Genomic DNA, 18,554 nt, shown 5'->3' with positions numbered 1-18,554 from the left:
TGTGTCAACCTTGTGTTAAGCAAATCTATGACACCATTTTTCCAACAGCATTTGCTCACTTTGCTTTTCTATATTACCATGTGGTGATTCTTGCAATATTTCAAACTTTTTCATTATTAGTATACTTATTATAGTGATCTCTGATCAGTGATCTCTTATTTTACTATTGCTATTGTTTTGGATTGCCATGATCAGTACCTATATAAGACAGTGAACTAAAGAAGCTATGTTGAAGCCAATGAATTCATTTGTCATTTTGAAAACAATAGGCCTCTTAAGAATTATGCTAAATCTACTTTGCCTGTGCTCTATAAAGAGAACAACAAAGCCTGAATGACTGCACTTCCCTTTACAACACAGTTTACTGAATATTTTAAGCCCACTGTTGAGACTTACTTCTCAGAAAAAAAAAGATTCCGTTCAAAACTCATTGACAATGCACATGTTCACCCAAGAGCTCTGATGAAAATGTATAGTGAGAGTAATGTTTTCATGCCAGCTAACACAGCATCCATGCTGCAGTTCATAAATCTGGGAGTAATTTTGACTTTCAAGTCTTATTATAAGAAACACATTTAATATGCCTCTAGCTACCACAGACAGTGATTCTTACGATGGATCTGGGCAAAGTAAATTGAAAACCTCCTGCAAAGGATTCACTATCTGATTATCATTAAGAACATTCATGATTCATGGGAAAAGGTCAAAATATCAACCTTAACAGGAATGTGGAAGAAATTGATTCAACCTTTGCTGATGGCTTTGAGGGATTAAACACTTCGGTGGAGGAAGTGACTACAGATGTGGTGGAAATAGAAAACTGAAATTATAAATGGAGGCTGGAGATGTGACTGAATTGTTGTAACCTCATGATAATACTTTAACCAATGAGGATTTGATTCTAATGGAATGGCAAAGCAAGTGGTTTCTTGAAATAGAATGTACTTCTGATGAAGATTCTGTGAAGATTATTGAAATGACAACAAACAATTTATAATATTACATAAATATAGTTGACAAAGCACTAGCCTGGTTTGAGAGAATTTACTCCAATTTTGAAAGAAGTTCTACTGTGAGTAAAATGCTATCAAACATCATGGCATGATACCGAGAAATTATTTGTGGAAGTAAGAGCCAATAAATGTCACAAACTTTATTGTTGTTTTCTTTTTAAAAAAATGCCACAGGAATGCCTGGGTGGCTCAGTAGGTCAAGTGTCCAACTTTAGCTCAGGTCATGATCTTACAGCTCATGAGTTTGAGCCCCGTGTCGGGCTCTGTGTTGACTCTGTGTCTCCCTCTATGTCTGCCCCTTCCCTACTCATTCTCTCTCTCTCTCTCTCTCTCTCTCTCTCTCAAAAATAAATAAACATTATTTCTTTTTAATTGCCACAGCCCCCTCAACCTTCAGCAATCACCAACTTGATCAGTCAGCAACCAAGAAAATCAAGGTAAGACTCTTCACCAACAAAAGTATTTCAGCTCTTTGATGGTTAACATTTTTTAGCATTAAGTATTTGTTAAATAAGTTATTGACATTGTTTTTTTTTTTTTTACACATAAGACTATTGCACACTTAATAGACTACACTGTAGTGTAAACTTTTGTATGGGGGAACCAAAAAATTCAACTGACTGAGTTTCATATATACATCCTATCTACATAGTAGTCTATTTTAAGTTGATGGTCACTTAAGTTTGAACACATTCTGAAAGAACTATGTTTTTACTCCCTTGCTCCGTGTTATATGAATATGACATATTTTATATCTTTTTATTTTGTGTATCCCTTAAATAACTTTTGTAGATATAACTGATTTTATTATTTTTGTCTTTTAACCTTCATACTACATAAGTGATACTACATAACTACATACGACATAAGTGATAAAAGTGTTTACCTTTTATTTCACTGGTTATTCCTTCTGCATATTCTTAGCTGGTTACTCTCCTTATCCACAATCAATGCACTTAATTTGCCCCAGTTTTTGATTCTCTTCTAGTCCCTATTTATTTTCTTGCTCCCTCTCCTTCTTCCTCCTTCCTTTTGTGATATCATGGCTATTAATGTCATCAGTGTATCAGTCATTGGTATATCCCCAGCCCATATCTCACATCAGTCTATATCTACATTGATCTGCATATTGGGTACTTTTAATTAATTAATTAATTTGTTTTTGGCATGGACTGCTTATTCAAGTAATTAATATTATATTTATAATAAGGAATAATCATATTTACCATATATTTATACAGGCCTCACAAATTTATAATATTGTCCATTGTAGTATGTCTGTAAATGTCTTCATATACATATATAAAAGAAAAACAAAATTTAAATATTCCATAAGGGAGGTGAACTAAATTACTTTTAGCTTCTTTTCCAAGATTCAGTATTTCTTTTTTTTTAATTTATTTAATGATTAATCACTTACATATAACACCCAGTGTGTATTAATGAGCTGGAATTTAAATAAAAACTGGGAAAAATATACATATATATATTTGAGGGATGAAGAAAAATATAGTGAAAGCTTTTATTACTTAAATTGTCAGGGTTCCCTTTTATTTTATATATGGTTTACATATTTCTTTTTCTTCTTTTTCTTTGCTAAAACCTTGAGAGAAAACCACAAATTATATCTACACCTGAAACTCCAAAAAACAGACACCATTAAACCATTATCATATCAGACAAACTAAACAGATGTTTTTTTATATCAGCTAATAATAATCAATTTCTCTGATGTTATAACAATATAACAATATCACTCCACACATTTATGTAAATAAAGATCCATCCCAGGTTCACATTGCATTGGACTTGGTTGTGTTTCTTAAGTTTATTTTGTATTAGAACAGTTGCTCTCTGCATACTGTTTTTGTATTTGGTGTTGTTATTATCTTTATTACAGAAACTAAATTGGTTGACCTGAAGAAAATATCATTCTTGGATAAGTGTTTTTGGAGGTATACTAGAATTTTTTTATCACTTGACTTCCATCTAAGTTCAATTAGACTGTCAAGTTTTGATAAGACACAGGCCAAGTTTTTTTTTTTAGAAAGATTACATAATAGATTGTTCCAGTTGCTTAATATTAAATTGTATCGGGAAGCACACAAAAATTGGTTGTCTCACTTTTGCAGATGCTGAAGTTAATGCATATACTTAGGTGCTAATAGCTAACTGATGCTATTGGTGAAGTACAACAATTTTTCATGTCGTGAGTTTCCCACTGATGACATTAATCAATTATCAAAATGAAATTTCTCTGCACTGAAATTATTAGGCAATCATGATTAACACAATTATTGTGAATAAGAGCTCAATTTTTTCCTATTTTTGAACTTTCTACTTTGATATGACAAAATTTGATTATATCAAATGAAACTTTACATATGAAATTAAATAATATATGCCAAGAAAGCTTTATGAATTGATCTCAATTCCTAATTGTTATTTCAAAGCTGATTTTCCCACCACTTCCCACACAGAAAAATTGACTACAAGTGCTTCTCTGAAAAATGGCACCACCTAAAATATAATCATTAACTTAATAGAGAGAAAGCAACACTAAACACACTATATGTTTTAAGTAAGCAATATTGTAATGATATTTAAAGACAGAAAGTGTCCTGGTAAAGCTGAAGAACCCAATGAAATCTTTTTTTTTTTTTTAATGTTTATTTATTTTCGAGAGAGAGACAGAGTGTGAGCAGGGGGAGAAGCAGAGATAGAGGGAGACACAGAATCCGAAGCAGGCTCCAGGCCCTGAGCTGTCAGCACAGAGCCTGACACGGGGCTCAAAACTCACAAACCGTGAGATCATGACCTGAACTGAAGTCAGACACTCAACTGACTGAGCCACCCAGGCACACCAGAAGCCAATGATATCTTATGGAGTCACAGGATTCACATGTAGTATATGATTTAACTAGAGAGGTTGTATCACAATACATTAAACATAAATTCTCTGCAATATAAGTAAAAAAAGGTAAAATGATTTTTAGCATAGCATTTATTTGAGACCCAATGATAATAATTTTATTATTTTGTTTTCTTTTCTATTCATAAATGACCTGGGACAGTTTTCTATGGCATATTGGTCTTAGATTGTCACGATACAAAATGGATGTCAAAGATACATAATTTCTAAAATTTTCTTTGAAATTAAAAATGTTTTTTTATTTTCTCCCCAAGTTATCAAACTATTATTGAAATATAAAATACACAAATTTAAGCTATGCTATGTGATGTCGATACATGTATATATTGAAAAATAATTACAATAAGTTAGTTGGCACTTCCATCCCCTGCTGTATCTATTTTTTTGTATATGTGTGGTGATTTAACATTTAAGATCTTCTCTCTTAAGTATTTTCGAGTATCCAATATGATTTTGCTAATTATAGTGACCATGTCGTATGTTAGATTCCCAGAACGTATTCATCTTATAACTGTAAGTTCATACCCTTTGACCAACATGCCCCAATTTCCCCCACTTCTCAGGTGCAATCTCCAACCACCCTATTCACTCTTGCTATGAGGGTAGCTTTTTCAGATTCCATATAGTGATATATCATACAGCATTTGTCTTTCTCTGTCTGATTTATTTCACTTAGCATAATACCCTCAAAGTTCATTCATGATGTCAAGAAAGGTAGGATTGATTTCATCTTTTCACTGAATACTATTATTTTATATATGCACTGAATCTTCTTTAACCATTCATACATTAATGGACACTTGTAACTTAGGTCATTTCCATATCTTAGCCATTGTGAATAATGCTGAAAGAACCATGAGACCACAGATATCTCTTCAAAATAGTGATTGCATCTCCTTCCAACTTATACCCAGAAATCAGTTTGCTAGAACATAAGGTTGTTCTATTTTAAAATTTTAAGAGCCTTCATACTGTTTTCAGTAGTGTCTGTACCAATTTACATCCCCATCAACAATGCACTAGTGTTCCCTTTCTCCAATTCTTGCCAACTTGTTATATCTTATCTTCTTGATGATAGCCCTTTTAACAGGTGTGAGATGATATCTCACTGTGGTTTTGATTTGTATTTCCTTGATGATAAGTGATGTTGAGTCTCTTCTCATGTACTAATTGATCATTTACAAAATGTTTATTCAAGTCCTTTACCAATGTTTTAATCAGATTTTTTTAAATGATATGTATGAGTTCTTTATATGAATTACACAATAATCTCTCATCAGATAAATGGTTTGCAACTATTATCTTCTATTTCCTTGGTTGGCATTTCAGTTTGTTGATTATTTCTTTTGCTTTGTAGAATCTTTGTAGTTTGATGTAATCATATTTATTTATTTTGTCAATTGTTGATTATCCTTTTGATTGTCATATTTTAAAAAATGTTGCCAAAACCAAAGTCAAAGATCTTTTTTTCCTGTTTTCTTCTAGGAGTTTGCAATTTGGGACTTCCATTTATATCCTAAATTTATTTTGATTTCAATTTTGTGTCTGGTATAATACAAGTTTCCAAGTTCATTATTTTGGATGTTAATATCCAGTTTTCCCAACATCATTTATTGAAGAGACTATTCTTTCCCCACTGTATATTCTTTATCCCCTTCTTAAATATCAGTTGACCATACAGGCATGGGTTTATTTCTATCCTTTTGATTATGTTCTTTTAGTCTATGTGTCTGATTTTATGCAGTATCATACTATTTTGAATACTGTAGGTTTTTAATAAAATTTAAAGTCAGGAATGTGGTGACTACCTTTATTATTCCTTCTCAGGACACTTTACCTTTTTGGGGTCTTTTGTGGCTCCATATAAAATTTTAGGATTACTTTATGTCTGTGAAAAATATTATTGGAATTTTAATAGAGATTTTATTGAATCTATACATAGCTTTAGATATATGACATCTTAAAATATTAATTTTTTGATCCATGAATATGAGATATCTTTCCACTTATTTGTGTTTCTTCAGTTTCTTCACTCAATGTCTCATTTTCATTGTACAGATATTTCATGTCTTAATTAAATTTATTGTAAGAATTTTATCGTTTTTAAGACTGTTTTCTTTCTCTTTCAGATTTGTTAGCATATGGAAATGTGATCCTGGAGAATGTTCCATGTGCACTTGAGAATGTGTATTCTGCTCTCTTGGGTGAAATGTTCATTTATTGCTGGTGGGAATGAAAAATGAGGAAGACTATGCATGTGTGGAGAAAAGAGGTTATGGGAAATTTCTGTACCTTCAGCTTATTTTCATAGTAAACCTTAAACTGCTCAAAAGATCAGTTTTATCTTAAAAAATAGCTTACCACTCCAGATTAATTTTTGGAGTTAGTGGGAGAACTGAAGTATCTTGTATCCACTATGAGTGTCATTAATGTCTTCTTTTCCTCTACATAAATATCATTTCTCATTATGAGATGGAATTTCCTTGTCTTCTTTCTTACCATCTTTCCATCCCCAGGTATATCGGGCCTAGACTTATACTTTCTTGACTAATAGAATGTGGCAAAAGTGACATATTGGCTCTTCTAAAGGTAAGTGGTAAGAAGCCTTTCAATCCCTTCCTGGGCCTCCTGAAATGTTGGTACTCAGAACACTCTAGAGTAAGGATAGCTCTATGCTCCAGGCTCTCTACTGAACAGATCCAACAAGCCCAGTCTTCTGTCAATCTATGTGAAGGCACCAGACATATGAATGAAAGTAACACAGACTGTCATGTCCAGCAAAACCATCAGCTAAATGCCACCAGGTGAACAATTGACATGACATGGAGGAAAATAATTGCCCAAACAAGTCCTGCATAATTCTTGGTCTATATATTTGTAAAACTTCATAAAATGTGTTTTGGTTTAAACCACTAAATCAGCATAATTTGTTAATTACCTATAAATAACCTGAACAGATTGTGTCCAGTAAGCTTTTCTGTGGGCAAACCTTCTCTTTGCTTTCCCATCCCGAGATAGAGGAGTCTCCAGATCTACTATAATATAGAAAACACTCATGAAGCTAAAGGGAACCTCGTTAGCATATCTCTGAGGAAATCAATGTGAGTTATATGTGATTATGAGAGGAGCTGTTTTGAAAATTGTTTCTGACTGATGGCTAATCTTGGGATTTTGAATCTTCTCCTTACTATCAAAACAAATTCAGAAAAATTTCACAATTAATTTTCGATTTGGAAAAGAAGCAGTATGCCTCCTTGATTTGGGGCCAAGAATGTCTCTAAGATTCACTTCACAAAATCTACTTTAAATATTTGACTGGATACTTCTGGAAGTTTTTGGTATATTCCTTGACATACATCTGGAGATTTCACTTGCATAATAATAACAAAATATGTTACCCAAACAGGTGCCTTGACATTCCAGGAACTCTTAAATACTGTCAGTAATTCTCTATGTGCCAAATGCCTTCTTATCCAAGAATAATTTTGGTTCTGATTTTGGTTTGAACATTGAGAAATTATTTGTCTTCATTTGCCACATTAGTGTGGATTCTGATTTTTAGTTATGTGGTACATTCATTTAGAGATTTCTGCTTAATAGTAGATGCTCTATTAATTTTCAAGTGGCAAATGAGTGTGAATTTATATTTTTCATGTTGTTAGTTTATTTGTACATTTCTTTAGAATTCAGATATTTACTGATATTTGAGTCTACATGTTATAGAAGCCATTAATATCTTGAATTTCCAATCATAGAGACATCTGTGTTTCTATTACGTTTGGTGAAAGTGTGACTTTTAACCCAAATGAATGTCTTTACATACCTCCCAGATAGCTTTTTCTTTTTTTTTTATTATTGAAATATAATGGATATCCAATGTTATATTCATTTCAAGTATACATCGCACTGATTTGACAATTCTTATACATTACTCACCATAAGTGTGGTCACAATCTGTCATCATACAATGTCATTACAATATTAATGACCATATTCCCTATATTGACTTTTCATCTGTGACTTATTTTATAACTGAACTTTGTAACTCTTTTTTAAAATTTTTTTAATGTTTATTTATTTTTGAGGAAGAGACACACAGAGCTTGAGCAGGGAGGGGTAGAGAAGAAAGGCAGACACAGAATCTGAAACAGGCTCCAGGCTCTAAGCTGTCAGCCTGACACAGAGCTCCAACCCACAAACCGTGAGATCATGACCTGAGCTGAAGTTGGATGCTCAACCAACTGAGCCATACAAGCAGTTTGGCTCAAGAAGTTTGTAACTGTTAGTTCCTTCTATCTATTTTGCCCATCCCCCTACCCACCACCCCTCAGGCAACTAACAGTTTGTTTTCAGTATTTAAGAGTCTGTTCTTCTGTTTGTTTCTTTTGTTTTGTTTTTTAGATTCCACATTTAAGTGAAATCATATGGTATTTGTCTTCGTCTGACTTCTCTCACTTAGCTTAATATCCTCCAGGTCCATCCGTGTTGTCTCAAATGGCAAGAAATCACTGTTTTTTATAGCTGAGCAATATTCTATTGTATATATGTACCACATCTTTCTCAGTCATTTATCTATGGATGGGCATGGCTTCCTTCCACATCTTGACTATTGTAAATAACGCGGCAAGAAGCACAGGAGTATATATATCTTTCTGAACTACTGTTTTCGTTTTCTTCTGGTAAATACCCAGTAGTAGAATAATTGGGTCATATGGTGTTTCTATTTTTAGGTTTTTAAGGAAGCTCCATACTGTTTTCCACAGCGGTTGCACCAATGTATGTTCCCACCAACAGTGCGCAAAGGTTCCCTTTTCTCCTTATCCTCACCAACACTTGTTATTTCTTGTCTTTTTGATGCTAGCCATTCTGAATGGTGTGAGGTCCAAAACTTCATTCTGTTCTAAATCTACTCATTATGGACCACATAGTTAATACCAACAAAAAGAAATCTTAGGCAAAAGAGGATGTTTATATAAAATGATCCACTGTGGGAACATTTGGAATCTAGCACGGTAACATACTTATGTAACACTTTAGAATAAAAAAAAGAAAACCAAATCTCTAGCACAAAGTGATCAGGGTTTTTTGCTTTGTTCAGTTTTGTTTGGTTTTGGTTTTGGTTTTGTGGTGGTGGTAGTAGTTAGTATCAAAAACAAACAGCACACAGCATTGTTATGTTTTCAAGAGTCTTTAAGACTAAAGATGGCAGAGATAGGAAAAATGTTTCTAAAAAGTACAACACAGTTACTGATTGTTGTGTAAGCAATCACTCCAAATCTATTGGCTTAAAACAATACAAATTTATCTCAGAGTTTCAGTGAATCAGGCATCTGGGTAGAGCAACACTAGGTCTGTTACTCAGGGCCTCACAAATCAGTCTGTATTCTCATCTGGGAAGGCTCAACTGGAAATGAATCCATTTCCAAGCTTATTCACATTGTCAGCACAATTCATTTATTGCAGCTATATGTCTAAAGGTCCTAATTTATTACCGTCTGTCAGCTGGGGGTATCTCACAATTCCCCATCAATTAGAAAAATAACTGTTCTGGTGGATTCACGAGAAACTTTATAGAACTTTCATATTTTACCACTGATGCTGCTCTGAAAGGTCCAGTGATGTTAACTATATCGTTATTTACTCTACTAATCAACATTCTTAATGAAAACCAATATTTCTGTTTCAACTTTAAAACTTGTAGCTTATTGACACTGTGCCCAAAATTTGATAACAGCTTTCTGTCTGGAGAGCATAAACTATTTTTTTAAATAAATTTCCATATTTTTTTCTATTTTGGGGGGAATTCAGGTATCTCAATATAAATTTTGTTAAATTTTAATAGATAAAATTCTTTTGATTGGTTTACAAAAAATTAAGAAGCATTTACACACAGATATATATAAAGGAAACAAACTTTCTAGAAATACATTCAACTTATGCTTTAAATATTTAAAGCATAAGCAACTCAGGGGGAGAAAGTGGCTTAGCTCTCATAATATTTATGCCCTAGGTTACTGGCTTATAAGATAAGAATTATAAAAGCATTACTGGAAAATATTTATAAGCAAAATAAAAATTTAACATTTCATAGTCCATTTCAGTTGAAACTAATACAGTATTCCTAAAGAAGATTATCATTGGCAAAAATGGATCTGTTAAATAATAAATGTTCACTTTCTCATTTTAGCATGTGGAAATAAGTTTAACATAATAGTCTACATTATGGAACTTTTTTCTTAGTTTATCTTTTTCTACTTTCTAGAAATTTATTCATTTTTTATTCGCATATTTATTTTTTAAGTTTGTTTGTTTGTTTATTTAGAGACAGAGACAGTCTGAGTGGGGGAGGGGCAGAGAGACGGAATCCCAAGCAGGCTATGCACCGCCGGCACAGAGCCCGACATGGTGCCCAAACCCACGAAACCGTGAGATCATGACCTGAGCCAAAACCAAAAGCCAGATGCTTAACCAATTGAGCCACCCAGGTGCCCCACATACTTTTTTTTTCACATTTCCCTCAATTATTATTTATTTTCTGATACCATTTAATATGAGATCTAGCCTCTCAACAAGTTTTTAATCACACAATACAGTATTGTTAAATAGAGGCCTGATGCTATACAGCAGATCTCTGTAACTTACTCATCTTGCATAACTGTAAGTATATACCCATGGAACAGCAATGCCTTACCTGCCTCTTCCCCCAGCCCCTGAAAACCACCATCCCCCTCTCTGTTTCAATGAGTTTGACTGTTTTAAATAGCTCATGTAATTGGAATGATGTGGAAATTACCCTCCTGTGACCAGCTTATTTCACTTAGCATAATGTCCACCAGAATCATCCATATTGCTGTGCAGAGCAGAATTTTCTTTCTAACCATATATAATATTCTATTGTATGTACATACCACACTTATTTATTCATCTGTTGATGGACATTTAGGTCATTCTCATATTTTAGCTATTATGAATAATGCTGCAATGAACATGTTAGTGCAGCTATCTCTTTGAGACACTGACCTCAATCATCTGTACGTATATCCAGAAGTGGAATTGCTAGACCATATGGTACTTCTATTTTTAATGTTTGAGAAGCCTACATACTATTTTCTATAGTGACTGCACCAATTTACTTTCCCACCAACAATACACTAGAATTTCCATTTCTCCACATCTCATTCTCGCCAACACCTGCTAATGGTTATATATTTATGTTTAATAATAACCATACCAAGGTGCAAGGTAATACCTCACTGTGTTTTTGATTTGCATTTCCTTAATGATTAGTGATGTTGAGCATCATGTGTCTGATGTCATCTGTATGTCTTTGGAGAAATGTCAATTCAAGTCTTTGCTCATTTTTTATTCAGACCATTTGCGATTTCTTGCTACACAGTTGTAGGAATTCCTTATATATTTTGGTTATTGAGCCTCATTAAATATTCAGTTTGCAAATATTTTTTGACCATTATATAATATCCTTGATTTTTTCCTTTAATGTGCAGAAGTGTGTGTGTGTGTGTGTGTGTGTGTGTGTGTTTAATGAACTCTTACTTGCCTGTTTTCTAAACGTTAAAGTCTTTCATCTCCTTCGTTAAGTTTATTCCTGAGTATGTTATTCTTTTTTGCAATATTATAATTGTGATTGGTTTTTCAAATTTGTTTTTCATGTTTATTTATTTGTTTTGAGAAAGAGAGCAAGAGCAGGGGACGGGCAGAGAGAGAAGGTGAGAGAGAATCCCAAGTAGGCTGCACACTGTTAGCAACAGAGCCTGACATGAGCTGGATCTCGCAAACTGTGAGATCATGACCAGAGCTGAATTCAAGAGCTGGACCCTCAACTGATTAAGCCACCCAGGCACCTCTGTGATTGTTTTTAATTTCTTAATTTCATTATAAGTATTTCATTGTTAATGGATAGAAATGCCACTGACTTTTGTATGTTAATTTTGGATCCTCCAATTTTATTGATTTATTAGTTCTAATGGTATTTTTCATGGAGTCTTTATGATTGTTTACATAGTAAATTATGTCATCTGCGAACACAGATAATTTTACTTCAGCCTTTCAGTTTTGGTTATTTTTCTTTCCTTTTCTTGCCTAATCCCTTTCTTTAGGTAGGGCTAACAGCAGTAAGTTGCATACAAGTGCTAAGAGTGGGCATCATGACCTTGGTCCTTCCTAAACAAAGACTTTCATTTCTCACTCTTGGCATGGTTTTGATTGTGGGCTTGTCCTGTATGGCCTTTCTTATGTTTTAGTAATTTCCGTCTCTACCTCGTTTGTTGACAGTTTGTTATCATGAAAGTTTGTTTCATTTTATCAAAAAAAAATTTCTGCATCTGAGATAAGCATGTGATTTTTATCTTTTGTTCTATTAATGGATTATTATAGTAATTGATTTGTGTATACTGAGTCATCTTTGTATTCCTGAGGTAAATCCCACATAGTCATGTTTATGATCCCTTTAATGTGCTAGTATATTGTTGAGATTTTTGCATCTATCTTTATCAGGGATACTGGCTTTTACTTTTCTTGTAGTGTATTTCTGGTTTTAGTATCAGATTAATACTGACTTAATAATTCGAGTTTTGAAAGTATTCCTTCTGGGGTTTTTTGTTGCTGTCGTTGTTTTGTTTTGTTTTTTTTTTTTGAACAATTTTGAGAAGAATTGGTACTTCCTTAAATGTTTAGTGGAATTCACCCATAAAGCCATCTGGTCCTAGTCTTTTCTTTGTTTGGAAGTTTTTGTTTACTGGTTCCACTTCATTATTTATCATTGTTCTATTCATATTTTCTATTGATTCATCATTTGGTCTTGGTAGGTCATACTTTTCTGGAAATTTATCAATTTCTTTTAGGTTACCCAATTTGCTTGTATAACTGTTCATGCCACTTGCTTGTGATCTTTTTAAATTTCTGTTGCATCAATTGTAATGCTTCCTCTTCATTCTTGATTTCATTTATGTGGATCTTCTTTCCTTTTTTTTTATTAATTTAGCTATAGGTTTACTTATCTTTTAAAGAATTTACTAATCTTTCACTTATCTTTTTTTTTTTTTTTTTAATTTTTTTTTTCAACGTTTTTATTTATTTTTGGGACAGAGAGAGACAGAGCATGAACGGGGGCGGGGCAGAGAGAGAGGGAGACACAGAATCGGAAACAGGCTCCAGGCTCCGAGCCATCAGCCCAGAGCCTGACGCGGGGCTCGAACTCACGGACCGTGAGATCGTGACCTGGCTGAAGTCGGACGCCTAACCGACTGCGCCACCCAGGCGCCCCTTCACTTATCTTTTAAAGAAAACAATTCTTAGTTTTATTGATTTTTAAATTTTGTCTACTTCTATTAAATTTATTGATACTCTACTCATTATTTCCTAGCTTTCTGTTGGGCTAGATTGTCCATATTTTTCTATTTTTCTGAAGTGTAAAGTTAGTTTATTTGAGATTTTTTTTTTTAACATGTTTACCTCTATAGACTTCCTCTTGGTAGTGCTTTTGTTACATTCCATAAGTTCTGGCATTTGTATTTTGGTTTTTATTTGTTTTGAGATTTTTATGTGTGTTTTTCTTTTGATTTTTTTCTTTAATCTATTGGTTTTTCAAGATTGTGTTATTTATTTTCCACCAGTTCATAACTTTTCCAGTTTCCTTCTGTTACTGATTTCTAGTCATTTCATTGTGGCAATCCTTTTAAGTATATTAAGACTTATTTTGTGATCTGACACATGATCTGGTTTGAAGATTGTTAATGCGCAAATGAAAAGAATATACAGCTGCTGTTAGAATGTTCTTTATATGTCTCTTAGGTTCATTTGGTCTATAGTGTTCAATATGCTATTTACTTATTAATATTCTTTCCATTATTGAAACTAGTATATTGAAGCCTCCTGCTATTATTTTATTGCTGTCTATTTCTTCCTTCAGATATGGCAATATTTGCTTCATATATGAATTAAATAATAAATTTCTTTATTTCTTATAACAGATTTTGACTCAAAGTCTATATTGTATGATACAAATATAGCCACCACTGTTCTCTTTTGGTTACAATTTGCCTGGACTATTTTTCCATCTCTTTGCTTTCAGCTTATGTGTGTTTTGCATTGTTTTTTTAATGTTTATTTATTTGTTTTGAGAGAGAAATGGGGAATGAGACTGGGGAAGAGGCAGAGAGAAAGGAAGAGAGAGAATCCCAAGCAGGCTCTACACCCAGAGAGCCTGACTCAAGGCTCAATCCCACGAACCATGAGATCATGACCTGAGCCCAAACTGAGAGTCAGATGCTTAACTGACTGAGCCACCCAGGTGCCCTAGGTTATGTGTGTTCTTAAGTCTAAGGTGATTCTGTTGTAGACAGCATATAGTTGGATGGTTTTTGTTTTGTTTTGTTTTCTTTTGTTTTTTGATCCAGCCAGTTTTTGGTTTTTGATTGGAGGGTTTTATCCATTTCTATTTAAAGAACTTATTGATAGGTAAATGGCTTCTTTCTTTTTTCTTTTTTTTTTTTTCCTTTTCCTTTAGTTTAGAAAAATTATGGTACTAACATAATTATATCTATTTGGTATTCTCCATATTTTATTTACTCAATACTCCTTCTACTCTCCATGCTGAATGAGCTTTCTTATGCAAACTTTACAATATCTGACTAAATATTTATAACATGCTAATCACTTTTAAATATTTGTGCCTACATTACAGTGTTAAGTTTTAGGCTAACTCAAAATTAAAGAATTATTATAAGACAACTGGCTTTCTTGACAGTGCTCTTGACCAATAGTTAAGCACATTTTACTTTTTTACCAGTTATAGCTGAGTGATGAAAAGCATCAAAACCTTTCCAACTAATCACTAATGTGCTAAAAATCTTTTTCTGCATAAATGCTTATTGGTGTAACATTTACAGGTTACACCTACCAGTTCTTTTTAGTATATATAAAGGCCATACTAAGATACAATGCATGTCTTTTCCTAATTTAGCTCATATTCAATGTTAAAGATTACTGTCTTCAGAGTTATCATATGTCAAGCTATTAATTGATTATGTTATCGCAAGTATGATCAAGGGATAGTTATTAAGTAGAGGTAGTGCCTACCAGGCATTTTGTTATAAATATTCTGTTAATTGTGACGATTCTTATCCCTGAAACAAATATCCAAAGTAACTCAAGGTTTAGATTAAAGTCTATACTAAAGAAATTTCTTATTATAAAAAGTAAAAAGCTCTTACTAACTTAAAGACAATATTATAAAAACTGTTGTTTACTATGATTTCTTTAATATAAATGATTATTTTTCAAAAGACATCAAACTGATCTCACCAATTAAAATATCAGCTATCTCAATCTCTCTCATATACTCAATATTGTTAGAATAATCTTTTGACTTGTTTTTATGCAACAACAACAACAACAACAATAAAAATCCAAATGTGGCAGAATAAACTATCTTGAACATTTCAAGCATAATGTGGAGTACTATACCCAAAACTATTTGGACACCCAATATTATCTTGTGTGTCAGTTTTATAACCCAGATGAATTGAGAAATTGAGTAAAGCAAGACTCTAAATCTCTACCACAATGGTAATTTCCACAGTAGCAAATGACTTTTAATTAGTTGTTTAAATGTTTTTAAAGGTTTCAAGTTTTTATTTTTATTTATTTATTTTTGAATTTAAACTTTATTTAGTTAACCTACAGCACAATATTGGTTTTAGAAGTAGAATTCAGTGATTCATCACTTACATACAAAACCTAGTGCTCATTATTTTGTTGTTACAGTTTCAAATTGAATTAAAACTTGCCATTGTCAAAGGCTAAATTTGTAATTATTTCACACCCCAGAAAATATTATTGTGTTTGTTCCACCTGGATAACACCTTTAATATTTTCTGGAGATTAAAAAGAATCTAATTTTATAGTCAACATACTAAAAGGAACATGTAAAATACTCTTATTAAATAGATAATTCAAGCCTACTTCATTTCATAGAGTTGGGAGGGTATAAAAAAAGGACACAGTAGTGTTTTAAACTCAAAACTGTACAAACTCCCCAAAATTCTATACTATCTCTAAAAAAAAAAAAAAAAAAAACTAGTACTTCAAAATCCCTGTAATAATTGCTATGCGAAATTCTTACAGAGACCAGATTCTTTGCTTGAAACCTCCCATGATGGATTCTGAATTTGTTCATTCTGATCTTTTCAGATACTGTCAGAAAACTAGTATCTTGTCCATAGCCATACACCCAAGGGATGACGTTTCATTTCCAAAAGGGACATGCATTACTGGATACATCTCCATATTATATGTAACTATGAGACAGAATAAATACAGAGGAACAATATCAAAAAATACCAAGTGCAGAATTGGATCTAAAATTATCATTCCAGATATTCTTAATCAAGAATACTGTTTTAAATACCAGTACATATACTAATCAATTCACGCTTCTTCTTATAATTATACTTTCAATCATAAAACTAGGACATCCTGTTCCACTAGAGATTAAAGTAGAGGCACACTAAAATGTGTTCAAAACTAGATGACTTTGAGTAGACTGCTTCATCCCCAAATTCCACAAATTAAAAAAAAAAAAAAAGTTTCCTGATGTCAACAAGCTGCAAGCAAAATCTTTCCCTTTGACTTTAGTCTTGCCTCTTTGTCAACCATTCTCTTTTCAGTAAACCTATTATTGACTGAATGTTTGTATCCACCCAAATTCACATCTTAAAGCTGTAAACCCTAATGTAATGGTAATTAGGAGATGGATTTTGGAAAGTAATCACATTTAGGTAAGGTCATTAGAGTGGATCTGCCATGTTGGGATTAGTGACTTTTATAAGATGAGAAAGATTACCAGAACTTTCTTTCATCATATGAGACTATAACCAGAAGATAACCCTCCTCTTGTAAGCCAGGAAGATGTCCTCACCAAGAATCAAATTGATTTGGACTTTCCGGGTTCTGTAAGTATGAGAAATAAGTCTGTTGCTGAAGTCACCCTTTTATGGTAATATGTTATAGCAGCCCAAACTGACGAAGAAACAATATATTTTATTTTCTAACCTGCCATTCTCTAATAACTGCAATGCCTGTCATTTTATTCCATCTTTTCATTTTATTATCTAGCCTGAAATATTTTTAAAATATCATTACTTCAAAACCTCTACATGCTTTGAGTAGACATCAGGCCCATAAAAATTATCAGATAATATTTCTCTGTCCCTCAGAAAAACCCAAGAAGCATCACAAAATAAAGGGTCATAGACCAAACATAGAAATCAAGATTCAATTATGTTCTCATGATACCACATACAATTATTTCATACTTGTTTAATTAATTCTTTCAGATTAATTTTTCCTCCACAATCAGACCAAGTGCATACATATAACTGATTTCAACTGATAACCATATCCAAACTTTTTTTTAGTTTATTTATCTTGAGAAAGAGAGAGAGAGAGAGAGAGAGAATCCCAAGCAGCCTCCAAACACAACGCTGAGCCTGACACAGGGCTCAAACTCACAAATGGTGAGATCATGACCTGAGCCAAAATCAGGAGTCAGACACTTAACTGACTGAGCCACTGGGAGGCCCACATCCAAACATTTTTATGTCCTTAATGTAAATATTTTACTTCCTTTTTGTTATCTTTTTTTAAATTTTTTAAAGTTTATTTATCTTGAAAGAGACAGAGACAGCGTGAGTGGGGGGGGGGGGGCAGAGAGAGAGGGAGGGAGAGAGAATCCCAAGCAAGCTCTGCACTATGAGTGCAGAGACCAGTTCAGGGCTTGATCTCATGAACTATGAGATCATGACCTGAGCTGAAACCAAGAGTCAGATGCTTAACCGACTGAGCCACCCAGGCACCCCAAATTTTTTGCTTCTTAATCAAATGGACTTCATGGTTTTATCAAGTGAAAAGGTGTTTTATATATAAACAAATAATTTTCCCAATAACTTAAAATATTCCCATAAGTTGCTCATATTTAATAAGAGCCGAATGTGTCAACTTTGATTTTATCTTGGTGCTTTGAGGATTTTACCTTGGCCCAAAGTTCCTAAACTATGATAGATGGTAATAATTTTTGTGACTAATGTCCAAAAAAGTTTTAAAACTTCAAATATAGAGACCCAGCAACAACAGCAAAAAATATAGAGATGCAACAAACAAATATAATCTCATTGGCTAAAATCCTAAATTATAAAACACTTCTCAAATATTTACACATCAGTCAACAAAATTTATACGTTAACCGTCTTTATCCATTTAGGCTACTATAACAAAATATGAAAGACTAGGTGGCTTATCAACAGCAGAATTTATTGCTTTCAGTTCCGGAGGCGGAAAGTCAGTGATTAGGGTGCCTGCATGGCTGAGCGAGGGCTCTTTTCCATATCACATATTTCTCTCCTATCCTCACACTCGGGAGCTCTATGGGATCTCCTTTATAAGAGCACGGACCCTATTCACGATGGCTATATCGTCATGACCAACTTACTTCCTGAAGTCTCCACCTACTAATACCAATGCCTTTGGGACTTAAGATTTCAACATATGCATTTGAGGAACACAAATATTCAGGCAATAGCAGTAAATAATAA

General features: G+C 33.2%; 1 protein-coding gene across 1 annotated transcript in view; it reads left to right on the top strand.

The window, feature by feature from the left end:
* LOC121027763 (disintegrin and metalloproteinase domain-containing protein 21-like) overlaps positions 1-18,554 on the top strand; it is a 60,416-nt gene that overhangs the window by 14,523 nt on the left and 27,339 nt on the right. The gene's annotated exons all lie outside the window — the stretch shown is intronic.

The sequence above is a fragment of the Herpailurus yagouaroundi genome, unplaced genomic scaffold (assembly GCF_014898765.1).
Source record: "Herpailurus yagouaroundi ecotype Mexico unplaced genomic scaffold, PumYag 28, whole genome shotgun sequence".
Taxonomy (NCBI): Eukaryota; Metazoa; Chordata; class Mammalia; order Carnivora; family Felidae; genus Herpailurus; species Herpailurus yagouaroundi.
Note: the sequence above shows the minus strand (reverse complement) of the source record. Positions and strands in the feature narration are given on the sequence as shown.